Raw genomic sequence first — 18,100 nt, 5'->3', positions numbered from 1 at the left:
AGCAGCTGTAGCGCCGGAGAGCTGGCAGAGTCACTGCCCTTGCCACTTACGCATCCTTCCAAGAGAAAGTGACTGCTGAAAGGCCTCTCTGCTGTGACACTGCCACAGACAAACATCATGGCATGTGAAAGGCATTTAAAAAAAAAAAAGCAAAGCAACAAACAGTTTTTATCCTTTTCCGGTACTCCTCACAAAATCTTGACCACTGCCACTGAGCACTCAAAGCAGAAAAGCAGTTGTTCAGATTCATTAAAAATCCACGACTTGCTGCAAACGACAAATAGTTAGACAGCACTGTAAAGCAGAAGAATAGCAAGTGTGACGCTTCTGATTGACTCTTCTCCCTTCCTTGCTTCACATGGTGAGCTCTACCTGTTCTTCTGCAAGTACAGCACATTAAGGCACCCTGAGTCTCTCACTCTTGCTCTGCAGAGCATTCCTGTGCTTTACCTGATTTTGATTGCAGTTGTCTTGAAGCGTCATCTGGACTTTGTCCAAATTGCACTTCACTTCCTCCAGCTTCAAGGCAATAGCCTCTGTCTCCTTTTGGTAGTCTACGTTATCTTCACGACCTTCCGTTAAAGAAAGGATCTTCTGTTCAATCTGTGATAACGCCGCCTAGAAGGGACAACAGTCGATTATTCATTCTTAGAAGTACAACACTCCTTTCCTGAGAACATTCTGAAGTCATTGCCCACACTTCCCCTGTCCCTGAAGAACAGAAACATACAGGCAAAAAGAGAAATAGGTGCACACTCCCTAGATATTCTCCACTCTCATCTCCTTTTACTGTCAACAAATACATCAATGTTATATGAGTTAGTCTTACAAGTGTTTCCAACAACTGTCTCTGCAGGAAGTTACAGTAACTCAGCTATGGAGCCATAGAAGAGGAGAGCAGAAATGACAGACTCAACTGGGATGCAACCAAGAAGACAGCGGACCCCTCTGGGGGAGAAGGAGGCAGTGCACGGACTGATCACGTCATCCTTTGGGAGGAATGGCGCTGCATTACCAAAACATACTGACGTTACCACCTGTCAGCCAGGCCACTGTGAACTGTGGGGATCTGTGTTTTAATTCAAGCTGCTGTGAATCAAAGTGCATCTCTGCATCACTTTAAGCTCACCTTTTTAAGGTGAGTATGGAGACAGGTACCATGGCTCAACTGCAAAGTAACCAGCTGCAAGAAATTAACTGCTTCACCTCAGACATCCACATCCAGAGTCTGCTGCCGCGTCGTGCTCTGTGTATTTGTCTGTGTAGATCTTGACTAGGCTAGAAAATCCTCCCCCCTCCAAGTTCACGTCTTAACACTGAGCCAGAGTGTTAACAGGCGACAGGAATTCAACTGCGCTTACAGCTGCCTGAAGCCTGCTTGTTTCCCCTGGGTGGAACTGCCCTGTTGAAGCCTATGCTGAGAGGAACCCTGAAGGGGATCCAGACACAGCCAGCTCCTCCGGGTGCGTTCAGCATCCTCACTCCCACAGAGTTCAGCACCCGAGCACTTGGCTGAACCACAGCCTAAACCCACGCCAACAAGTGGCACGGACTCCGTTCCTGTTAAAAAGACCCCACCCTACAAAACCAACAGAAGAGCTGAAAATGTCTCCTCGTCATTTCAAATGGGGACATGTTGGTGTGGGCTCCTTTATATGAGTGAAGTTTGTTGCTTTAGGTAGGCTCAGTGCTTGAAGCAAACTGCTACAGCAGACTGGCACCGCAGGGAACTTCAAAGTGGGATGCCTGCAGTTTCCTAGAATCTGCATGCCAGGACTCCCATCCAGCCCAGCCCCTCATGCCAGTCCTCTTTTCCTCCACCTGTTTTCACCAAGGGCTACCACCCACTCCTTTCCTTCTGCTGCCATCCAGTAGAAGAGCAGTAGGTCCAAATATTGCCACTGCTCACAGAGGGCAGGGGAACAGCTCCTATCTTTCTACCGATGCTGCCAGACTTTGGCAAAAAGTGCAGAAGAAGAATTTACCAGCTGGGAAGCTATCTTATACCAGCCTTTCAAGTCACTGCGACAACCGTAGAAAGTGAAAATGCCAACAGAAAAAAATATTCCTTTTTTCCTAGCTGGTTTATCACGACTACGACCAGCGAAAGATTTAACAGAGGATTCAAACTATACTGAGCCATGTTCCTGAAAATAATCCAAATAAAAACAAAGCTGTGAAAATACTCAGGATCCTACCTAAATCCCCCGGATGCATAAAGATCCCAACTCTAAAAATAGGTATTTAACTAAGCCCTTGGAGAGCTGCCCCGAAACTGAAGCCAAGAGGTTCCCTGTTTTCTGCACAGCGCAACGCAGCCGATGGAGAGCGGGGAGGAGAAGCAGTAAGCACAGCTCTTCTGCTGCACACACTCCAGGGAAAGGCGACTTGTTTGGGTGGCAGCAGCAAACTGACGGCTCAGTCTTACCTGGTAATCAGCAAGCTGCAGTCCCACCATCTGCTGTATTTTGGGGGCCTGGGGGTCTGACCCCAGGGTCACTTGAGTTTTGTGTAGCTGCTGTTGCAGCCCAGCAACCTGGGCCTGGCACACCTGGAGGGTGGGTTCTGGCTCAGGCCTACCACAATCCACCATATCCTCCGAGTCTCCCGCTTTCCCTCGAGAGCCCTGGCTGGCGTCGGAGACAGGAGGCGGCCTCTCCCTCTGAAGCAAAGCACATGAAAGAAATGCAGTCATCCATCTCATTTTTTCTTTCTTTTTCTCAGAGAGATAAAAATGCATTGTTTCCGCTGTCAATGTCTTCCTTTAATCATTACTGTTCTTGTTTGCCTCTGAGATAGTACGGGAAAGTGCCGTTAAACAGCGAAAGTAAATCTGAGTAGCCAGATCCCGCAACAGCAGCCTAAGTGTGTCTAGGCATACGTCTCTAAAGAAATAAAAAGGGACCAGTTGACTTCAACCTCCACCTGAAATTTCCAGCTCTAGTTCCAAGCCTGTATGTTTGGGTTCATTCATGCCAATAACAAAACATCACACACCTATAATACTGTGCGTGACAGCCATTTGTCACACATGTTCAGCAGGGCCCGTAGCGATGGGACCAAGGGTAATGGTTTTAAACTCAAAGAGGGTGGATTTAGACTGGAGACAAGGAATAAATTTTTTACGTTGAGGGTGGCAAAGCAGTGGCACAGGTTGCCCAGAGAGGTGGTGGATGCCCCATCCCTGGAAACATTGAAGGCCAGGTTGGATGAGGCTCTGAGTAACCTGATCTGGTTGGAGATGTCCCTGCTCCTTGCAGGGGGCTGGACTGAATGGCCTTTACAGGTCCCTCCCAATCCAAACCATTCTATGATTCTCTGCATGTGTACGTAAGCATTTAGGTTACGCTTACGGCATGCTCTGCCCCTCCCCAGCTGGATATCGCTTGATCCCCTTCCTCTCCAGAAACGGAAGCTCAGATACAAAGTCAAATTACCTGAATAAAACAAACCAATATCGCCTGAGTAGGAGTTCATGGACACAGCATGCGATCATGTGCTGAGACCATGGAGGCACCACCGAGTGGAGGGTTACCATGGCGAACTGTTGGAATCATAGAACCCTAGAATCATAGAAACTGATAGAATCATAGAGCTTCTCATCCACGGGAACTCCCAAGTCCTTCTCCTCAGGGCTGCTCTGCATCCATTCTCCGCCCAGCCTGGATTTGTGCTTGGGATTGCCCCAGCCCATGTGCAGGACCTTGCACTTGGCCTGCTTGTACTTTGCACAGGCCCACCTCTCCAGCCTGTCAAGGTCCCTCTGGATGGCATCCCTTCCCTCCAGCGTGTCGACGACACCACACAGCTCAGTGTTGCTGGCGAATTTGCTGAGGCTGCACTCTTCCCAGCAGATGTCCGGGAGGCTGATCAGGATAGGGCCTGCAGATGTCATTTAGAATTGCTTGCAGAAGATTCAAAACTACGTATGCAGAAATAGGGACAAGAGTTTCACGTGGAAGCACAGCCTGAGCGAGCAGAGTATCGCTGACGGCCATGGCCGACAGAAACTTAAATGAGCTCTATTGGAAAGTAATTGCTTTCAAAATGCAAAATACTGACGGCAGAGGGAGAGAGGAGAGAGTGTGTGTCCGTGTGCGGTGAGGGCTGGGCAGGATCCATCATTGCTCTCTGGATACAGCGCCACTGTGAAAGCTGTAGCTGTGTGTCGTAGTGCAGCCGCGATCGGGACCAGACTACGCAGTCTCTCTCTCACTCCCCCCACCCTCCCAGAGAACAGGGAGAGAGAATGTAAGAAAAAAGGCTCCAGGTTTGAGATAAGGACAGGGAGAAATCCTTAAAGTTACCGTGACGGGCAAAACAGACTCGACTTGGGGAAAACTAATCATTTATTCCTAAAAGCAAAGCAGGAGAACGAGAGGGAGAACAAGATAACTTCACCCCACCCCTCCCTCTTCCCGGGCTTAACATTATCTCTACCACCTTCCCCTCACCCCGAGTGGCACAGGGGGAAGAGGGAATGGGGGTGACGGTCCCTTCATCACACGTTGCTTTACGCTGCTACTTCCTCGTCGGCGGGAAGAACTCCTCACATTCCTCCCCTGCTCCAGCGTGCTGTCCCTCCCACGGGCTGCAGTCCCTCATGAACTGCTCCGGCATGGGTCATCTCCTCCACGGGGTGCAGTCCCTCTGGAATGGCTGCCCCAGCGGGCCCTCCACGGGCCACAGCCTCCTTCAGGCATCTGCCTCCCCTGATGTGGGGTCCTTCACAGGCTCCAGGTGGATCTCTGCTCCTCCGTGGGCTTCCATGGGCTGCAGGGGGACAACCTGCTCCACCATGGGCTGCACCACAGGCTGCAGGGGAATCTTGGCCAGGAACAGCATTACTGCTCCCTCTCCTTCTTCACTGACCTTGGCGTCTGCAGCCGTTCCTCTTACAAGAAATTCTTCACAACAGGCAGGCAGACGCCTCTCAGGTTCTCTTCGCATCTCCTCTCCTCTCCACTTCTTGCAGCCGGGCCGGGCCGAGTTGGGCCCAGTCGGCCGCCTGGCGGGAGGCCAGGTGTTGAGGCCTGCAAGGCCCACAAGGCTCGTGCCTCCACATCGTCGCCTCCATTCTACGTCTTCACATCGTCTTCCCTTTTTTTTCTATTTTACCCTTCTTAAATACATTAGCGCAGAGGCATTACCAGGGAACATTCTGCTACCAATTGTCTCGGATTGGAAAAGGCGCAGATTTTTTTGTTTCCACCAAGTGACTACAGTACGAAACGATACAGGCAACGTGAAGCGTGCACAGCGCTCATTTGAGGCAAGATGCCTCCTCAACTGCTTGTCTGTCATGCTGACCCGAGACAGGCTGCTGTGCTTGACTGAGGTGAAGTTTCCGCATCTAAGAACTCCGTATTCAATCCCCCTGCAAGCTTAAGAGCACTGCACCTAGAAAAGAGTGTATCTACCCAAGTCGAAAGCGTGTTGCTTACAGTTTAAAAATCTATTTTAAAAGTCTGTTTTCCATAGAAAAAAGCTGAAATTTGGTCCAGATATACATTTTGAGATGCGAAATTTAAGCCATTTTGCGTGATAGGGAAAGGAGGCGATGAACCTGCAGCTGCAGCAGCAGCCTGCGCACTGGTGCGTAGGGTGCAAGGGTGTTGCAGTGGCTCCATTGAGGAACTGACACAGCAGTTCCCCTCACCCCTCCCTCTTCCCTGGCTTAACATAGCCATGATCTTCACCACAGGCTGCAGGGGGATCTTGGCCAGGAGCAGCATCACTGCTCCCTCTCCTTCTTCACTGACCTTGGTATCTGCAGCCATTCCTTTCACAAGAATTTCTTCACAACAGCCAGGCAGACACCTCTCAGGATCTCTTCACGTCTCTCCTCTCCAATACTTGCAGCCGGGCCGGGCCAAGTCCAGCAGAGATGGCTGCCCGGCGGGAGGCCAGAGGATGAGGGCCGTAAGGCCCACAAGGCTTACGCCTTCCCCCCATTGCCCCCATTCTACGTCTTCACATCTTCCTTTTTCTGTTTTCCCCTTCTGAAATACGTTATCGCAGAGGCATTACCAGGGAACATTCTGCTACCAATTCGCTCGGCCTTGGCCAGCAGTGGGTCTGCCCTAGGCCCGGCCGAGTCCACCAAACAAAGGGGAACAACTTCTAGCAGCTTCTTATAGAAGCTGCCACCGTAGCCCCCCTCACTAAACAAAACCAGAACACTGGGAAATCGGAAGCTGGAGCACAAGCCTGGCTCCACAGACACAGCTCCACCCAGCAGTGTGCTGGCTTACTGGCTGTGGAAGCTGCCATGTCCGGAAGGGCTGCCGGATCCGTGTGTCTTTAGAAGGCTGGAGCGCGGGCACTGCTGCTTGAGACCGAGGTCGAGACACGTCAGTACGGCACGGGCCTGCCTTGTCCCAGATCTGAGCACACAGCCCGGATGTGAACTGCTGTACGGTACCACTGCTAAAAAATGCCAAACTGTCAGCTTTGACTTTCCTCAACCATGTTGCTGACTGCGCAAGCCTAACTACATCCCAGTTAGTTATTAGTTTAGTTTAATATCCTGGTAATGAACTGTGCTTTCTTGCCATCACGGTTGGGAAGAAGCTGTTGGTTTGCTCCAGGGACTGTCTTTCTCTGAACGCAACAATGCAAAGCAACTTGCTTCATAAACCGCCCTGCCCGAAGATGGGAATAAGCAAGCACCAGTGGTGACAAGGGCAGAAAAGGCTAATCATAAAGCCCATTTTGTGCACCTTACCCGCTCCAGCACTGTCATATCTCCCGGTTTAGAAAATCCGTTCCAGACGGGAGAAATAGTTCAGCCATCCAAAAGAGTAATGAGCATTGGCTGCTTCAACTTCATCTTCTGCCTCCAGGAAATTACTGTCAGTTGCAAAGGAAAGGCTCTGTGCCACTGGACACAGGCTCCACTGCTGAATTCCTCATCTCTTGCTCTGACAAGCACGAGAGTGGTTATGCTGCTCCTGACGCTGTTGTGTTAGCATGCAAACAAGCTGACTTACACGGGAGCGGAAGGGTCGGCACTGTTGGAACGCAGGGCTGGTTGCCTCCCCACCAGACACAGCAATAGCCCCTGCAGCCACTGGCAAAGTTTTAGTGACTGTACTCAAACTGTACAACCGAGGAGCAGTGGCAACGCTGACTGTACACAGGGTTTCTGTAGCCATTGCCCAAGTGTTGGTTTCATTTTACAGGTGAAGATTTTAAAAATGCACAATTCTCTCCCAAGATACTGTACACTATTCAGTAGGTGAAAATAATAAAAAATAATCCTTCATTAAAAAAGTAATTACATATTTGTATACATCAGCCATAATCATGTTCATCTAGAAAACACGTGCATTACAAACCATTGCCGTGCAATGCCACAATTTCTTATTTCAAAGCTGGTATAGAAAGAGAACACAGCAGTCCTAACCCCCAGGACGCTGTATGTCAACCAAAACAAATGGGCATCCTTTTATTGAAAGTGTTACGATGACTAGAATACAATGACAAGATTCAAAAAGATGCAGATATTTTGTTTCCACCAAGTGACTACAGTTCCAAACGATACAGGCAACGTGAAACGTGCACAGCGCTCATTTGAGGCAAGATGCCTCCTCAACTGCTTGTCTGTCATGCTGACCCGAGACAGGCTGCTGTGCTTGACTGAGGTGAAGTTTCCGCATCTAAGAACTCCGTATTCAATCCCCCTGCAAGCTTAAGAGCACTGCACCTAGAAAAGAGTGTACCTACCCAAGTCGAAAGCGTGTTGCTTACAGTTTTAAATTGTATAGAAAAAGCCTGTTTTCCATAGAAAAAAAGCTGAAATTTGGTCCAGATACAGATTGTGAGACGTGAAATTTAACCCATTTTGCGTGACAGGGAATGGAGGCGATGAACCTGCAGCTGCAGCAGCAGCCTGCGCACTGGTGCGTAGGGTGCAGGGGTGTTGCGGTGGCTCCATTGAGGAACTGACACAGCACAAAACTTTCTGTATTCAATTCTGCAACGTCAGTGCTTGATTGAGGAAACAGCATGAAAAAAGCACCGCAGAGAGTGTGTTTTGGTCTTGAAGATTCACGGGCTGCTTTCTAAGTTGGTGGAGGCCCATTGATGTATCGCAGCGTGAGAGAGAGGGAACGGGCAAAGTTGTTTGCCTGGGTGCAGCTGTAGTCTTCCTTGGAATATGGAAGAAGGAAAGCCACTAGTAAAAGCAGGAGAAGGAACAACTGCAAAGGAACAGCTGCTCGTAACGCCCGGGAAAAGAAGGAGGGAGATGGAGAAACTGCTTCACTATGTTGTGGACGGCTTTCACCTCTGAAAACGGGAAAAAAAAAGAGAGAAAGAAAGAAAAAGCAGCTTTAGAGTGTGTGTATCTACAGGAAAATGCACTGCATATGAAACACCTGAACTGCAACTTGACAGCCTGCAGGACTGCTCAATGGGAAGCCAGCTGCTGGCTTGGGTTTACTGTCCTTTCTACTGAAGAGGAAACATTTCTTTCCAAGAGTTGAGATTAGTGGGCTTTTACCCTGTTTTCAGATGCAAACTGTAGCTTTCCCAACAGACAAACCAACCACCCTAAATCCATGTTGAAGTATAGAGGAAAGCCACCACTCAGACTGATGAGGCTCCTCTTTGCCTTGGCATTACTGAGATGTGTCCTTTGAACAGACCCTAATGTCCTGAGGGAGAAGTCCTCCCTTTGGTCCTTCTCTGTCTGTTTGGGATAAGTGGCTCTGAGCTGCAAGTTTCTTTGTCCAGCTGTGCTGGTGGAACTAAAGGAAGGTTTAAAACTAAAAGATTCCCCACTTTGGCATTAGAAAGTATTTCTCAGGAGTAAAGGCAAGCCACGGTTGCACATTGGTGCAGAGCTCTAGGAGCAGGAGTGCTAAAGGAAACCATTCACCCAGGTGCAGCCCAGAGCTGGGAGGCAGAGGAGATTCTACAGGTGGGCAGAAATCACCTCCACTTGTATGTCAACCTGTGAGGAACAGCTGCCCAGCTTTCTGCTGGCACTCAGCTCACCCGTGCCATTGTCACTATCCTTCCAGAGATCAGGATAATAGAAAATAATACCTCCTGCTCCTGCTCTTGCCACCATCTGCACTTCCCCTCGCGGAGACCTGTGGAGAGAAGTAGCTTTTAGTATCCCGGTTTCACAAACTACAAGAAATGTCTCCTTCTCAACACAGTTGAGAGGAGTTGTAGGCTTGAAGTCCTGTTGTAAATTCTCTCATAAGGTACATGCATCTCAAATACTCAAAGTATTTCAACTCTGACTCACCAGATTTCCTTGTATTGTTTTCAAGTCATGTGAAACTTGTTCAATAAGCTGCTTCAGTTTCCTTCCAATTACATAGACCTTCTCCTCAGCTTCAACGTAATCACCATCTGATTTAAGCAGCAGGGAAGCAGTGAGTTCTTGAAGTGACTTGACTTTAAGCTGTCCTTCCAGCAGCTCTTTCTCCAGTTGCTTAGAACAAACAAACAAACAAACAAACAAACAAACAAACAAAAAACAGTGCCACAGTCACTCTCAACTTTAAGGATGTTCTCATAAAAGGAGGAGCTCTGGAAGGCTTTAGAGAACAACTCAACCTGCCTGGGAATCCGCAATACATAGCAATGGCTCTTACAGCTACAGATGAAATGAAGTTCTCTTGAGAAGACCAGTTGTACCTGCCTGAACTAACACTTAGATATAGTCATAGCAGCAATTAATCCATATGGAAAAGATGTTGCGTCTTGGAAGCCTTACTCCAGCATAAAGACTGTTCATAAGGAACTTAATTATGATGCGTAATTACAGGGAAAAAATGCCTCGTATAGGCAATCTCTTAGTCCACTTCAGAAAGCAGCCATGTGCCTGAATGCAGCAGGTCCGAGGACACGCTGCAGACATCTTGAGAAATAAACATCCTGCTCTTCATTGTGTGGTGAGAACTACTGACTGGAAGCACTGGAAGAGCTGAGGTGCTGCAGTCAGGAGTGCACTTACCATGAGCTCCTTTTGGCATTCCAGTACTGTACTGAGGTCAGCGTTTGCACCAGCAACTTGTGCTTTATGCCGTCGTCTATCAGCACTTGCTAACCACAGGATGAGTTTTTGGCTCTGATCATGGAAGTCCTAGAGAAACAAGAGATTTGCACAGAAGAGAAAAAACACTCTCAGTGCTTTCACCTGGCTTTGCCTCCAAACAAAATGACCAGCCCAGATGAGACAGAGCCAACAACAAACTCACGGTTAGTGAGGCTACAGCAACCTCATCAAACTATTCCACCTAGGTAATAAAAGGCTCTTACCCAGTTCAAAGATATCTTTACCAAACTCTTTAGACCTCACAGAGTCAAGTTTCTAAGAAAATGAAGGGTCTTGATTCTGAGCAACCATTCCGCTGATGTGCAGGAACTGCCCCTCTGCCTTCTCCCCTTATCTCCCCCGCAGCAGCACCCTCAAGAGGAGTTTTCCCCTACAAGCTGGCACGGGGTATGCACCTGGCACTGCAGTAGGGCTTGCTGTAGACCTTTCCTCCAGCTGTCCAGCGCTTGAGTTGCTTTCTCCCAGTGCAAGTCCACCTGCCGAATCTTATTCTGAAGCTCTCTGAACTCTGTGCTGTCCGCTTCTGTGAATTCTTTGCTGCTCAGGTTGATGGAAAGCACCACTGTCTTGTAGTTATCAAATGCTTTAAGCATGTCCTGGTAGAAAAAGAAGATTTGCAAAAAGATGAATGACACAGAATAAGGAAAAAATGCAGTACGACTGCTCACAATACCCAACCCCCCAAGACAAGGCCTGTTTTCTAAAAGAAAAGGCCTAAAAAGAGAAGCTTGAGGCTGAACGTTTTGTTTGGGAGAGAATAAAATGTCTCTCCAAGAAAAGAGAAAGGGAGAGGTTTTTCTTTCAGCCTGGCTGCCTGTGTTCCCAGGCACGCTGCCTGCCAATCTCTGCATGTGAAGCCAGAAGCACCTTGCTTCACTACTCTCTTTAGTCCTCTTAGCCAAAACCAGCTTAGCTCCTCTGTGGCACACACACATTGTTATTAGCATTCATGGTGATGAGAGATCCTAGGAGCACAAAGACAATGATAAAGAGCACCAGCATCTTGAAATCCCACTTCTCAGGATGCCACAACTTACTTTCAGTTTCTTGACCCTCTGTTCCAGCACCTGGACGCTGGTTGGAGGTTTCACTTGGTGCAGCTCTTCCAGCTCTTCCTCAGTTTTATCAAGCCAAGCAGAGACATCGCTGAGATCTGAGTTCAGCTGCTGCCACTGCTGCAATTTCTGTTTCATCCTAAGCTTATTTCTGAGGTCTTGAGCTTGGACGAGCTCCCGCCTATCGACAATGCCTACAAGTATTTAGAACTTCAGTAAGATGAAGAGTCAGTACAATCGATGCAAGGAGTTTTACGAGTAAATTATTCTCTGATCAATAATTGCTACCAGGTCCTACTGTTACCCAGACACATTTTGCCTTGAGATTCTGCAGTCTGTGAGTTGCATATTACTGGTCATGCTATCCACACAGTCATGCTACAGAGGATTTTAATCACATGAATGGAAGACCTTTTAATTCACCTGGAAGAACAGAGCAAATCTAAGGAGACAGAACTCAGTGAGCCCAGCTGTGATGCTGAGAGAGCTGGGGCTGTTTAGCCTGGAGACAAGAAGGCTCTGGGGAGACCTTATAGCAGCCTTCCAGTACACAAAGGGGGCTTATAGGAAAGATGGGGAGAAAGTCTTCAGCAGGGCCTGTTGTGATAGGAGGAGGGGTCATGGTTTTGAAACAGAAGGAAGCACATTCGGACTTGATATAAGGAAAAAATTGTTTACAAGGAGGGTGGTGGAACACTGGCACAGGCTGTCCAGAGAGGTGGTGGATGCCCCATCCCTGGAAATATTGAAGGCCAAGTTGGGCTGGGCTCTGAGCAACCTGATCTGGTTGGAGATGTCCCTGCTCCTTGCAAGCGCATTGGACCAGATCACCTTTCAAGGTCCCTTCCAACCCAAACTCTTCTATGATTCTCTAATTCATCGTGGGACGGACAGATCCAACAGTCAGGACTTGGGTTTATGCTTCATTCATTCCGAGCTAAAGGAGATGGAGATGCCACCTGTGCAATCTCTACCACTGTTTCTGGAAGCCCATCTAAGCCCTTCTCAGATGCTTTCCTATTCATCCCATGAATGGGACTCAATTTTCCTCCATTTGTAAGACTTGAGCCATGAACTAAGTAAGCTGGTGCATACAGCTGGAGTCTGCTTTTTATCACTTGATTTGCTTTTGTGATTGCAGTACAGATGTGTTTGTAATGCAGTCTCAAGCACCTGAAACCAGGAATGAGGTCCTAAAAGGTCAAGAGAACCAGCTTGTTGGCCCATTGGGAAGAAGGCACCACAGCAAAGACAGTGAAGAACAGAATACATTGCCAGCTTTGACAAAACATTTCTGTAAATGGGAGCTGCAGCATCCAGAGTACCAGTAACTGAGAAAACGAAATATAGCAATCTTATTTTATCCAAAGAGACACACTTTTTTTTTGGTTTGAAATCTGATTAAAAGTCTCTGAAGTATTCAGTATCACACAAAAGTGAAACTGTTCCCATTCACTCTAACCAGCAAAGAGACAGAAGTCTATTATGAGTGATAAAAACCTCAGTTCTGGCAGGAAAAGTAAAAGCTTAGAACAGCAAAGATGGGTTGGGCAGTACCAGGTGAGGAGGCAGCTGAGCAAATCTTAGCAAAACACATCAACGTAGAGAACAGTGCTTTACTTCTCCTTTGCTCCCGAGGCAAATGTGCTGCCTGTGTGCCATCTCTGCTTTGTCTCCCCCAGAGTCACAGGACAAACACCACAGCACCAAAGCCACCCCTAATGCTCTGTACCTGTCTGCTGCTCTGCAGCTGGTGTATTCAGAAGCTCTTGGTTATCTTGGGGTTCGTCATCACTCAGGTTAGTAGACATCATTTTCTCCTTGTTGATGCCTCTGCTGCTTGCAGAGCTGAGCTGCTTCACCTGCAATGACATTTTGGTGGGTGAGCCCTGCAGGTTGACAAGCCGCCCAAGGTCAAGCTTCAGTTGTGTCCCTTTGGGGTGGCTGGGCTGCTGCTGAGCTCTCGCATGCCAGATTTAGCACTGGGCTTCTGCAGCTTTACTAACAGTTTATCCTGGGTCTCTGGGCCTTCCCAGTAAACAAACACACACCACAGTGACGCTAGTTATTACAAGACTGGACGTGGCAAATTCATTGCTTCTGCAGTACATTTGCTGATGCTCCTTGCTGGATTCTGGGTCTTGGCAATATTGACTCTAAGGCTTCAAGACTGGATTAATGGTAACAAAAGCAGCCAGACACCAGTACCATCTTGTGAATCTGTAAAGAGAAACTCTTCCAGAAATGACAAGAATTGACAAACTGCAGGTGCACTTTGGGGAAACGGCAAAAGCAGAGCCCTCTCAGACTTGCCATCCATAGAATCAGCAATGTATGAAACACAGTCGCTCTTCTTGCAACGATCTCTGTCCAGTTCCATTGACTGCAAGTTTGATCCATTCTAACCCGCCGCCCAAGTTCTCACACTTCTCTCCCCGACAGTTACAGGGCTTGTTTTGCTTTCTCTGTTAGCAGACCAATTGATACTAACCCTGCACTCTCCTTGTTTGACCAAATTGCAGGGATGTGCGATTTATGCTCATAAAGTTCCTCATGCACCTGGATTTTCTATCTGTCGCTGCTCACAGGGATATTTCACAGGACCCTTCTCCAGCGTTAATTCTCTCCTGGCCCATGCCAGCTCCCTTTTAGACTCTGCTCCTGCAGCACCGGACAGACTGTGGCTGCTCTTCCACAAACACATCAGGTGGGCTTCTCTGGCCCCTTGCACAACAGAGTGGGAATCAGCTCTGACGCTGGCACTGACTGTCTCACCCACTGGGAAACTCAGCAAAGAGTGAGCAGCTGTAGCGCCGGAGAGCTGGCAGAGTCACTGCCCTTGCCACTTACGCATCCTTCCAAGAGAAAGTGACTGCTGAAAGGCCTCTCTGCTGTGACACTGCCACAGACAAACATCATGGCATGTGAAAGGCATTTAAAAAAAAAAAAGCAAAGCAACAAACAGTTTTTATCCTTTTCCGGTACTCCTCACAAAATCTTGACCACTGCCACTGAGCACTTAAAGCAGAAAAGCAGTTGTTCAGATTCATTAAAAATCCACGACTTGCTGCAAACGACAAATAGTTAGACAGCACTGTAAAGCAGAAGAATAGCAAGTGTGACGCTTCTGATTGACTCTTCTCCCTTCCTTGCTTCACATGGTGAGCTCTACCTGTTCTTCTGCAAGTACAGCACATTAAGGCACCCTGAGTCTCTCACTCTTGCTCTGCAGAGCATTCCTGTGCTTTACCTGATTTTGATTGCAGTTGTCTTGAAGCGTCATCTGGACTTTGTCCAAATTGCACTTCACTTCCTCCAGCTTCAAGGCAATAGCCTCTGTCTCCTTTTGGTAGTCTACGTTATCTTCACGACCTTCCGTTAAAGAAAGGATCTTCTGTTCAATCTGTGATAACGCCGCCTAGAAGGGACAACAGTCGATTATTCATTCTTAGAAGTACAACACTCCTTTCCTGAGAACATTCTGAAGTCACTGCCCACACTTCCCCTGTCCCTGAAGAACAGAAACATACAGGCAAAAAGAGAAATAGGTGCACACTCCCTAGATATTCTCCACTCTCATCTCCTTTTACTGTCAACAAATACATCAATGTTATATGAGTTAGTCTTACAAGTGTTTCCAACAACTGTCTCTGCAGGAAGTTACAGTAACTCAGCTATGGAGCCATAGAAGAGGAGAGCAGAAATGACAGACTCAACTGGGATGCAACCAAGAAGACAGCGGACCCCTCTGGGGGAGAAGGAGGCAGTGCACGGACTGGTCACGTCATCCTTTGGGAGGAATGGCGCTGCATTACCAAAACATACTGACGTTACCACCTGTCAGCCAGGCCACTGTGAACTGTGGGGATCTGTGTTTTAATTCAAGCTGCTGTGAATCAAAGTGCATCTCTGCATCACTTTAAGCTCACCTTTTTAAGGTGAGTATGGAGACAGGTACCATGGCTCAACTGCAAAGTAACCAGCTGCAAGAAATTAACTGCTTCACCTCAGACATCCACATCTAGAGTCTGCTGCCGCTTCGTGCTCTGTGTATTTGTCTGTGTAGATCTTGACTAGGCTAGAAAATCCTCCCCCCTCCAAGTTCACGTCTTAACACTGAGCCAGAGTGTTAACAGGCGACAGGAATTCAACTGCGCTTACAGCTGCCTGAAGCCTGCTTGTTTCCCCTGGGTGGAACTGCCCTGTTGAAGCCTATGCTGAGAGGAACCCTGAAGGGGATCCAGACACAGCCAGCTCCTCCGGGTGCGTTCAGCATCCTCACTCCCACAGAGTTCAGCACCCGAGCACTTGGCTGAACCACAGCCTAAACCCACGCCAACAAGTGGCACGGACTCCGTTCCTGTTAAAAAGACCCCACCCTACAAAACCAACAGAAGAGCTGAAAATGTCTCCTCGTCATTTCAAATGGGGACATGTTGGTGTGGGCTCCTTTATATGAGTGAAGTTTGTTGCTTTAGGTAGGCTCAGTGCTTGAAGCAAACTGCTACAGCAGACTGGCACCGCAGGGAACTTCAAAGTGGGATGCCTGCACAGTTTCCTAGAATCTGCATGCCAGGACTCCCATCCAGCCCAGCCCCTCATGCCAGTCCTCTTTTCCTCCACCTGTTTTCACCAAGGGCTACCACCCACTCCTTTCCTTCTGCTGCCATCCAGTAGAAGAGCAGTAGGTCCAAATATTGCCACTGCTCACAGAGGGCAGGGGAACAGCTCCTATCTTTCTACCGATGCTGCCAGACTTTGGCAAAAAGTGCAGAAGAAGAATTTACCAGCTGGGAAGCTATCTTATACCAGCCTTTCAAGTCACTGCGACAACCGTAGAAAGTGAAAATGCCAACAGAAAAAAATATTCCTTTTTTCCTAGCTGGTTTATCACGACTACGACCAGCGAAAGATTTAACAGAGGATTCAAACTATACTGAGCCATGTTCCTGAAAATAATCCAAATAAAAACAAAGCTGTGAAAATACTCAGGATCCTACCTAAATCCCCCAGATGCATAAAGATCCCAACTCTAAAAATAGGTATTTAACTAAGCCCTTGGAGAGCTGCCCCTGAAGCTGAAGCCAAGAGGTTCCCTGTTTTCTGCACAGCGCAATGCAGCCGATGGAGAGCGGGGAGGAGAAGCAGTAAGCACAGCTCTTCTGCTGCACACACTCCAGGGAAAGGCGACTTGTTTGGGAGGCAGCAGCAAACTGACGGCTCAGTCTTACCTGGTAATCAGCAAGCTGCAGTCCCGCCATCTGCTGTATTTTGGGGGCCTGGGGGTCTGACCCCAGGGTCACTTGAGTTTTGTGTAGCTGCTGTTGCAGCCCAGCAACCTGGGCCTGGCACACCTGGAGGGTGGGTTCTGGCTCAGGCCTACCACAATCCACCGTATCCTCCGAGTCTCCCGCTTTCCCTCGAGAGCCCTGGCTGGCGTCGGAGACAGGAGGCGGCCTCTCCCTCTGAAACAAAGCACATGAAAGAAATGCAGTCATCCATCTCATTTTTTCTTTCTTTTTCTCAGAGAGAAAAAAATGCATTGTTTCTGCTGTCAATGTCTTCCTTTAATCATTACTGTTCTTGTTTGCCTCTGAGATAGTACGGGAAAGTGCCGTTAAACAGCGAAAGTAAATCTGAGTAACCAGATCCCGCAACAGCAGCCTAAGTGTGTCTAGGCATACGTCACTAAAGAAATAAAAAGGGACCAGTTGACTTCAACCTCCACCTGAAATTTCCAGCTCTAGTTCCAAGCCTGTTTGTTTGGGTTCATTCATGCCAATAACAAAACATCACACACCTATAATACTGTGCGTGACAGCCGTTTGTCACACATGTTCAGCAGGGCCCGTAGCAATGGGACCAAGGGTAGTGGTTTTAAACTCAAAGAGGGTGGATTAGGACTGGAGACAAGGAATAAATTTTTTACGTTGAGGGTGGCAAAGCAGTGGCACAGGTTGCCCAGAGAGGTGGTGGATGCCCCATCCCTGGAAACATTGAAGGCCAGGTTGGATGAGGCTCTGAGTAACCTGATCTGGTTGGAGATGTCCCTGCTCCTTGCAGGGGGCTGGACTGAATGGCCTTTACAGGTCCCTCCCAATCCAAACCATTCTATGATTCTCTGCATGTGTACGTAAGCATTTAGGTTACGCTTACGGCATGCTCTGCCCCTCCCCAGCTGGATATCGCTTGATCCCCTTCCTCTCCAGAAACGGAAGCTCAGATACAAAGTCAAATTACCTGAATAAAACGAACCAGTATCGCCTGAGTAGGAGTTCATGGACACAGCATGCGATCACGTGCTGAGACCATGGAGGCACCACCGAGTGGACGGTTACCATGGCGAACTGTTGGAATCATAGAACCCTAGAATCATAGAAACTGATAGAATCATAGAGCTTCTCATCCACGGGAACTCCCAAGTCCTTCTCCTCAGGGCTGCTCTGCATCCATTCTCCGCCCAGCCTGGATTTGTGCTTGGGATTGCCCCAGCCCATGTGCAGGACCTTGCACTTGGCCTGCTTGTACTTTGCACAGGCCCACCTCTCCAGCCTGTCAAGGTCCCTCTGGATGGCATCCCTTCCCTCCAGCGTGTCGACGACACCACAGAGCTCGGTGTTGCTGGCGAATTTGCTGAGGCTGCACTCTTCCCAGCAGATGTCTGGGAGGCTGATCAGGATAGGGCCTGCAGATGTCATTTAGAATTGCTTGCAGAAGATTCAAAAGTACGTATGCAGAAATAGGGACAAGAGTTTCACGTGGAAGCACAGCCTGAGCGAGCAGAGTATCGCTGACGGCCATGGCCACGGCGGGGGTCTTGAAAGGCAAACCGCTGCCGCTGCCGCCCAGTGCTGCTGCTAACTTGGGAGCCTCAGTACACAGAAAGCAAGCTGCAGCTTTTCCCATTAAATGGACCCAAATGGTTTTTAAAAGCTGTCCCAGAGAGTCTGCTTTTGTGCACCCAAGG

The sequence above is a fragment of the Chlamydotis macqueenii genome, chromosome 5, assembly GCF_036417535.1.
Source record: "Chlamydotis macqueenii isolate bChlMac1 chromosome 5, bChlMac1.mat, whole genome shotgun sequence".
Lineage (NCBI taxonomy): Eukaryota > Metazoa > Chordata > Aves > Otidiformes > Otididae > Chlamydotis > Chlamydotis macqueenii.
The sequence above is the reverse complement of the archived record's forward strand: the minus strand, read 5'-3'. Positions refer to the sequence as shown.